At 39.5% G+C, this 8513-nt stretch overlaps 1 long non-coding RNA gene across 8 annotated transcripts in view; it reads right to left on the bottom strand.

Annotated features, from left to right (window-relative positions):
- LOC144244597 (uncharacterized) overlaps positions 1-8513 on the bottom strand; it is an 80022-nt gene that overhangs the window by 28728 nt on the left and 42781 nt on the right. For 7 of the 8 annotated variants that reach the window (XR_013338996.1, XR_013338989.1, XR_013338994.1 and 4 more), the window contains one exon: positions 5821-5972. This is a non-coding gene — a long non-coding RNA (uncharacterized LOC144244597). Of the gene's footprint in view, positions 1-5514; positions 5599-5820; positions 5973-8513 lie in introns of those variants that run through there. The other variant, XR_013338991.1, reaches the window with a different exon arrangement.

Genomic DNA, 8513 nt, shown 5'->3' with positions numbered 1-8513 from the left:
TTTTTTTCTCATGGTTAGACTGGGTCACATGTCTGGGAGGCTAACCATCGAGGCAAAATGCCATTGTCATTACATTATATCAAGGGTGCGTACTATCAGTATGACCTCTTGCTGCTGATATTCACCTCGATCACCTGCTGTGAGGTGGTATTTGTCAACTTTCTCCCCTGTAAAGTTACTATTTTTTCCTCCTTCCCATGGTACTCTTTGGAGGAAAATCACTTGTGGAGCACTGTGTTCCATCTGGTTTAGGATGGAGTATTTACATCAAGTATTTGGAATTCTTCTGTACAGATTTGTTTCTTTCCCCCCATTTATGTATTCAATCATTATATCAGTGTCAACGGATGGATATTTACTTTACGTTTTCAGTTAGAATCCAACGCTACATTATTTTGTTTACCCAAGTTATTCCAACCCTTGCTGTTCGGCTCCTTAGCTGGCTCCTATATGCTTTTGACATATCCGCACCTGTGTGACGTTTTCACTTGGTTTTGTTTTAAACAGTTTCTTACGTTCTGGCATTACAAGATGCTTCGGTGTCATCGTGTATGTTTTCTGCCCAAGCCCTAGAATCAGCTATTTCTCCAAGGGGACACAGTTTCTTTTACGGAAGAATGGTATTAGAAATTAAGATCTGGGCAGTAGATGTGCTCATTGCTACTGGGGTTTCATTGCTTCAAAGTCCTCTCAGATGAGAAAGCAAGGAGATATACATAAATGTCTCACTGGAATTTATAAACATATCTATAAGTATTTCCATAGGTAGTCAGCTATATCTGTATGAAGCTAAACATTAGTTTATACTGATGCCTCCAACTCTAACTCCTGGATCATTGTAGGCTCCTCCACAGCTTAGTTGTAATCTCCCATTACTAATAGTGAGAAATCTGGCTCCCGCCATCTGCTATCCATGTACTTAATTGTTGAATTCCTGTATCCATGTAAAGCGGTTTTAGAATTGTTAACCCAGACTTTGTGGGAACAACTTTATCAGCTGGAGTAAATGTACAGTCCTTTTGCCTTGAGATTTATAGACTCCACTGATTTCTAAAGTTATTTAGGTTAGTACTCGAGTCTTCCACCCCAATCAGTGAGGTTGTCCATACATTCATAATATATTTTGATTCCTTTATCGCATTCTGTTTTCAATACTAGGATCCCCTGACTTCCAAAATGATTTTTAAACATTTGCATACATTAAGGTAGCACTTTGTGTTGTAATATTCTGTATGCTTTGACAAAGGGATACTGTCATGTATCCACCATTACAGTGTCATACAGAATAGTTTCACCACCATAAAAAGCAACTGCAGCTCACCTGTTCAAACCTGTACTACCCACCCTACCCTCTACCTGAACATCTGGCAACCACTGATCTGTTTACCATTTCCATTGTTTTGTCTTCTCCAGAATGTTATATAACTAGAATCATATGGTAGTAGCTTTTTCAGACTAGCTGTTTTCACTTAGCAATTTGCATTTAAGATTCATTCATGTTCTGAAGCAACAGAAAGAGAAATCAAGGAATCGATCCCATTTACAGTTGCACCAAAAACCATAAAACACCTAGGAATAAACCTAACCAAAAATGTGAAAAATCTATACACTGAAAACTACAGAAAGCTTCTGAACCAAACTGAAGAAGACACAAAGAAATGGAAAAATATTCCATGCTCATGGACTGGAAGAACAAATATTGTTAAAATGTAAGTACTACAAAAAGCGACCTACATATTCATTGCAATCCCTATCAAAATAATACCAGCAATCTTCACAGAGCTAGAACAAATAATCCTAAAATTTGTATGGAACCAGAAAAGACCCCGAATAGCCAAAGCGATCTTGAAAAAGAAAACCAAAGCTGGAGGCATCACAACCCCGGACATCAAGCTGTGTTACAAAGCTGTAATCATCAAGACAGTATGGAACTGGCACAAAACCAGACACTCAGATCAATGGACCAGAATAGAGAACGCAGAAATGGACCCACAAATGTATGGCCAACTCATCTTTGACAAAGCAGGACAGAATATCCAATGGAACAAAGATTCAAATCGTGTTGGGAAAACTGGACACTGACATGCAGAAAAACGAACCTGGATCACTTCTTTACACCATACACAAAAATGAACTCAAAATGGATGACAGACTTAAACATAAGACAGGAAGCCACCTAAATCCTAGAAGAGAAATCAGGCAACAACCTCTTTGACCTCAGCCTCAGCAACTTCTTACTCAACACGTCTCTGGAGGCAAGTGAAACAAACACAAAAATGAGCCATTGGGACTTCATCAAGATAAAAACTTCTGCACAGCAAAGGAAACAATCAGCAAAACTAAAAGGCAATGAACAGAATGGGAGAAGACATTTGCAAATAATATATCAAATAAAGGGTTAGTATCCAAACTCTATAAAGAACTCATCAAACTCAACACCCAAAAACAAATAACCCAGTGAAGAAATGGGCAAAAGACACTTTTCCAAAGAAGACATCTAGATGGCTAGCGGACACATGAAAAAAGTCTCAACATCACTCATCGGGGAGATACAAATGAAACCCACAGTAAGATACCACCTCACACCAGTCAGAATGGCTAAAATTAACAACTTAGGCAAAAACAGATATTGTCAAGGATGCAGAGAAAGAGGATCTCGTTTGCACTGCTGGTGGGAATGCAAACTGATGCAGCCACTCTAGAAAACAGTATAGAGGTTCCTCAAAGAGTTCAAAACAGAACTACCCTGTGGCACAGCAATTGCACTACTACGTATATATCCAAGGGATATAGGTGTTTCAAAGGGACACATGCACTCCAATTTTTATAGCAGTGCTATCGACAATAGCCAAAGTATGGAAAAAGCCGAAATGTCCATTGACAGAGGAATGGTTAGAGAAGATGTGGTATATAAATAAATAAATATATATATATTTATATTTTATATATATATATATACTCAATGGGCTATTACTTGGTCAACAAAAAAGAATGAAATCTTGCCATTTGCAACTATGTGTATGGAACTAAAGGATATTTGTCAAGCAAAATTAGTCAGTCAGAGAAAGATAAATATCATGTGACTTCACTCATATGAGGAATTTAAGATACAAACAAATGAACATAAAGGAAGGGAAGCAAAAATAATATAAAGACAAGGAAGGGGACAAAACATAAAAGACTCTTAAATATAGAGAACAAACTGAGGGTTGCTGGAGGGGTTGTGGGTGGGGGGATGGGCAAAATGGGTAAGGGGCATTAAGAAGGACACTTGTTGGGATGAGCACTGGGCGTTATACACAGGGGATGAATCACTGGAGTCTATTCCTGAAATCATTATAGCACTACATGCTAACTCACTTGGATGTAAAATAAATAAATAATACAAAGATTTATTCATGTCTTTTTGTGGTTTGATAACACTTTTTATCACTGAATAATATTCCATTGTATGGATGTACCAAGTTCTGTTTATTCATTCACCTATAAGATATCTTGGTTGCTTCCAGTTTTTGGCAATTATGAATAAAGATGCTATAAATATTCATGTGGAGATTTTTCTGTGGATGTATGTTTTCAAACCAGTTGGGTAAACACCTGTGAGCACATATTTGCTGCTACAACTATATTAGTTTTATAGGAAACCGCCAAACTGCCTTTCAAAATAGTGATCCCATTTTTCATTCTCACCAGCAACAAATGAGAGTCCTGTTGCTCCACATACTTGTGTGCACTTAGTATTCTTAGCGTTTGAATGTTTTCCTTAGTTCAACCTCAATAGTTGTGTAGTAGTATTTCTTTGCTGTTAAATGGATGTATTTTTTGCAGAAATGTTTCCTACAAATGTCTAACTTACAGATCATCTTCTGGACCAAACCCTTGTAAAATCAGTAAGTTGAGAACCAGTGACTTGGTAAAGTCCCAGTGAAGTTTGGAAGAAGGNAATAATGATGCTAGCTTCATTGGGTAGAATTGGAAGAACTCCCACTGGCAAGGGATATTTTTAAGAAAGTTATGAGTCGTCAGAAATACAGGCAGGAACTATGGGCATGGGCAAATCTTTGAAGCAGGCACTTCGAGAGCTGAGGTAATATGAGGCCATGTTTATGAGGCTGAGGCAAAAAGTCATTCTGTGCTTTGTAGTAAGAACAATGCTACTTCCTGACCCTGAGCTTGTATATTTTTAAAAATCTACAAGGATTAAATCAAATCTATGGGATGCTGGAAGGAGAAATATACCCTCCTATGTACTACATTTGCTGTTTGTAAAACAAGAGATGGAATAAGAACATTTGCAGTTTATGTTAACTTTGTCTGGACTAAAATCTTAATTGCAAAATCCAGTGAAGTTTCATCCCAGTCCAGAAGTCCTTTTTTACCAGTTTCTGGGGGAATTCTTTGTCTTGTATTTTATTAAGAAAATAAAAAAAAATTGATAGTTAACAAATCTGTATTATGAAATTAAATGATATGAACTTTACTATATAGTTAGCTGAGCAATGATAATAATAATAATAAATAATACACTAAATTATCCTGTTCTGGTAGTAATTCAGAGGAATTGGTGAAACCTTCTGCCAGATGTGACCAAGGAAAACAATTCTGTTTTAGTTTTTTATCCAGGGCCTCACTTGCTATTCTGCTGTGCCTCGTAATACTTACACCCCAGATTCTCTGTGCAGATTACTTTCTACATGGGTTTTACATTGAACTTCTTCTTCTTCTTCTTTTTTTTTTTTTTTTGGTTTTTATTTTGGGATTGCCCAAGGTTCAGATGCAATGTTTGGATGTTTGTAATCTCTAGCCATCTTTTTCATGTAGTTGCTCAACTACAATCAAAGCTCAGAAAGATCCTGGATTCATCTCTATATTTCTCTACATCATGCATGATCTGATCTAAGGTGTCGTGATGGCCAGGATATGGGTTTTTGCTTTTTTTTTTTTAATGTTTTATCTATTTCTGAGAGAGAGAGAGACAGCGTGAGCAGGGGAGGGTCAGAGAGAGAGGGAGACACAGAATCTGAAACAGGCTCCAGGCTCTGAGCTAGCTGTCAGCACAGAGCCCAACTCGTGGCTCGAACCCACGGACTGTGAGATCATGACCTGAGCCGAAGTCGGATGCTTAACCGACTGAGCCATCCAGGTGTCCCATATAGGTTTTTGCTTTGTGAGGGGAAGAGAGCTTTGCCCAAGTAGGTGTGACCTGAAAATGTTCCCCAAAGGCACAGAACTTGTGGATTCTTTAGATTGATCAATTTCCTGGTGTGTCAGTTGGAATGGGTGTTGCCAGTGTTATTTCTCTCCATCTAAAATTGGAGGGGGGTGACCCTGGGTGCCAGCCTCCATGTAAGGGCAGTACTTTCTAAAAGCAAAGTATGCTAACTCCACTAAACTGCTTTGGGACCCGTAATTTCTGTGTACTTGTGTGACCTGAAGACATGAGATAGATCTCAGAAGCCTGGCTACAGGATTTTCTGACTTTATTCTCTTCAGCTTCCCTTTCTATGTTATTCCTCTGAAGACACTCAGACCCAGGTTATTTAGAGTCCCACTCATATCACCACAGAACAGCCATGATGTGGGTCCGGGAAGAACGTTCTTGGAGGAGGAGGAAGAGCTTATTACAAGACAAGTTTTTAAAAGTCCCGAAAAATCCTTTTGACCCCTTTGCCCAAGCATTTCCCTTCCTGATTCTTTCAAAGTGCTTGTAATTCCCTTAGTGTATCTAATCCCTTGGGTTTAGGCACTAAAGCCTTTTGTAAAGTACAGGTGCGGTTTAGGTGCAGGAGCCATAAACAAATTTAACTCAAATTAACTTACCAGTTAAACTGCAGTAGTTTAGCAAGAGAATAGGATATTCCTCAGGGATCAGAATGTGACGATGGGGGAGCTGATGTGGGAAAAGTAGTGCTTCTTGCCCTTGGTGGTTATGGACTCCTTAGAGAATATTTCAAAAGCTGTAGACCTTCTCCCTGGAAAAATGTACATACTATAAAAGTGGGTTTTATAGCCAGGCATATTCAAAAGTAAGAACTAGATAAAAACTTGGTAGAGAAAAAATTTTGCTTGAAAAGCCCTTAGATATCCTATGAAGTATCACATACCTGGTTTTAAAATATTTCGCTGTTCAGTAATTGTTAAGCATATTGAAATTTGACTACCACTGATGTAGCCCAAAGACAGAATAAAAAGACTACATATATTCTGCTGTCTGGCCCTTCACGACATTCTGCCTTTGAAGAATTATTGAACCTCTGGAGGAGAATGGGGGGCAGGTGTAAATTCTAAAGCCTGCCTGCAAGGCATATTCCATTTTGGGTTTTACCTTTAAGGCACTGTAACCTTAATACATGATAATGAATTTGTGATTGAAAAAACAGAATAGTAGCAAGCCTAGGTTCTAGAGTCCAAATATAAAACAAATTTGTTCAAAGTGGGGCTTCACTGTACACACAAAACTAACTCCTGATTCGGAGCATTTGTTGTTTCAGGTGGTTGAGACGGTGGGAAACAGCGCAGCTGGGAAGGGGTGGGGACTGGAGGGAAGAGAACACTGTAGAGAAGAGAGAGATGGAGAGCACTGGGTTGAAGCCCCTCTACTGACCTTCCATTTGTTCTTGTACCAGTCCCAGCTGCAGACCTTACTTTTTTTTTTTAATGTTTTTTATTTATTTCTGAGAGAGAAAGAGAGATAGCATGAGCAGGGGAAGGTCAGAGAGAGAGAGGGAGACACAGAATCTGAAGCAGGCTCCAGGCTCTGAGCTAGCTGTCAGCACAGAGCCTGACGCGGGGCTCGAACCCACGAACCGTGAGCTCATGACCTGAGCTGAAGTCGGATGCGGGGCTCGAACCCACGAACCGTGAGCTCATGACCTGAGCTGAAGTCGGATGCTTAACCGACTGAGCCACCCAGGCGCCCCAGGCCTTACTTTTTTTTAAGATTTCCTTTGCTCCTTCTTCTGTAGGCTCCTCCCCCGGCTGGCCCTCCCAGCCCCACCCTTTCTCTCTGTGTTCCAGCCTTCCCCTCTGGCCTTTTAGCACTCAGCAATGAGGCAGGCCCTCAGGAAGTTCCCAGTTGGATAAGGGGAAAGTACAAAGCAGCCTTATCACTACATTCCTGATTCCTCTGGGTTTTATTATTATTATTAATTTTCTTATGCAGGTTTTCTGTGAGGCAGCTGCGTTTTCAGCTGGAGAAAAGTTTGTGACGGGGAAAACGATGCCATTAAGAAAGGGAGTGGAGAAATTAAAAGTCAGTATTTCTTTAAACACTGTCAACTGTAGCCAGTTGCCATCTTTTCTATAAAATCTTGCCTGGCTGAATAGAAGGTAGATAGCCATTCTCTCTGCTCTGATGATTTCCCATTTCTTTCTTGGCACAGGGTCACGGGCAACAAACTTCCTTAGTGTCTGATGAGACCAGTCATTTATTTCCCCTTTAAGCCAGTCCAGAAATCCATTAGTGAGGAAGTTAATTTGTGGTTTAGGAACTCTGGCCATTGCAAAAACTGTCATTTCTATTGGTATGTGAAGGCACATCTCTATATCTATACCTGTTTCTTCACTTGATAGAAAATAAAAGGAAGGTCATACAATTTAGTTTATTGTTTTTGTTGAATGTCAAGATCAGTTGAGAAAATGCATGTGAAAATCCCAACCATAACTTAGCACATGCAAATAACTCTATATGTGTTCGTTATACTATCCTTCTCTAGATGAATACTCCCATATTCCACACGCTTCTATTTCTATGAGAACCTAGTGCTCACCACCCAGAATCCTGGTAGGTGGCAATAAAAAATAGGACACCTGCATTCATGTTTAAAGCTTTTGGAAGCTTCTAAAGTCACACATGGAAGGGTGGGCAGAGAGTAGTGTGCAGCTAACTTCATATTCCTTATAATAGATTCCTCCTCCTTTAAGTTATATTTCTTTTTTTTTATTTAATGTTTTATTTATTTTTAGGAGAGAGAGAGAGAGCGTGAGCAAGGGAGGGTCAGAGAGAGAGGAAGTCACAGGCTGAAACAGGCTCCAGGCTCTGAGCTGGCAGTCAGCACAGAGCCCAACGCGGGGCTCGAACCCACGAACCACGAGATCATGACCTGAGCGAAAGTCGGACGCTTAACCAACTAAGCCACCCAGGCGCCCCAAGTTATATTTCTTAAGTTCAAACTTTACTGGTTTTCTAGAGATACATCCCCACCTGATTGAGACTGAAACTTTGTACAATCCATAGCAATGTTATCTACTCTTTTTTGTAGAAAAACAGCTAGATTTTTATATTTCTTTTTCAAAAGTAGTTATGCTGACACACAAGCTCCATGAAGACAGAGATTTTTGTCTGTTCTCTTCATTGTAAAATCTCAGTCACTCAAAGGGGTGCCTGACACATAGTGTGGACTCAAAAATATTTGTTGAAGAAATGAATGAACAAATAAATCAATGATCTTGTTCAGGCAGTCTAATGAAAGAGCTGATCTATGCTCTGCCACTCTAGAATATCTGAGCATCTC

This window comes from Crocuta crocuta, unplaced genomic scaffold (genome assembly GCF_008692635.1).
Source record: "Crocuta crocuta isolate KB4526 unplaced genomic scaffold, BGI_CrCroc_1.0 scaffold98, whole genome shotgun sequence".
Lineage (NCBI taxonomy): Eukaryota > Metazoa > Chordata > Mammalia > Carnivora > Hyaenidae > Crocuta > Crocuta crocuta.
The sequence above is the reverse complement of the archived record's forward strand: the minus strand, read 5'-3'. Positions and strand labels throughout refer to the sequence as shown.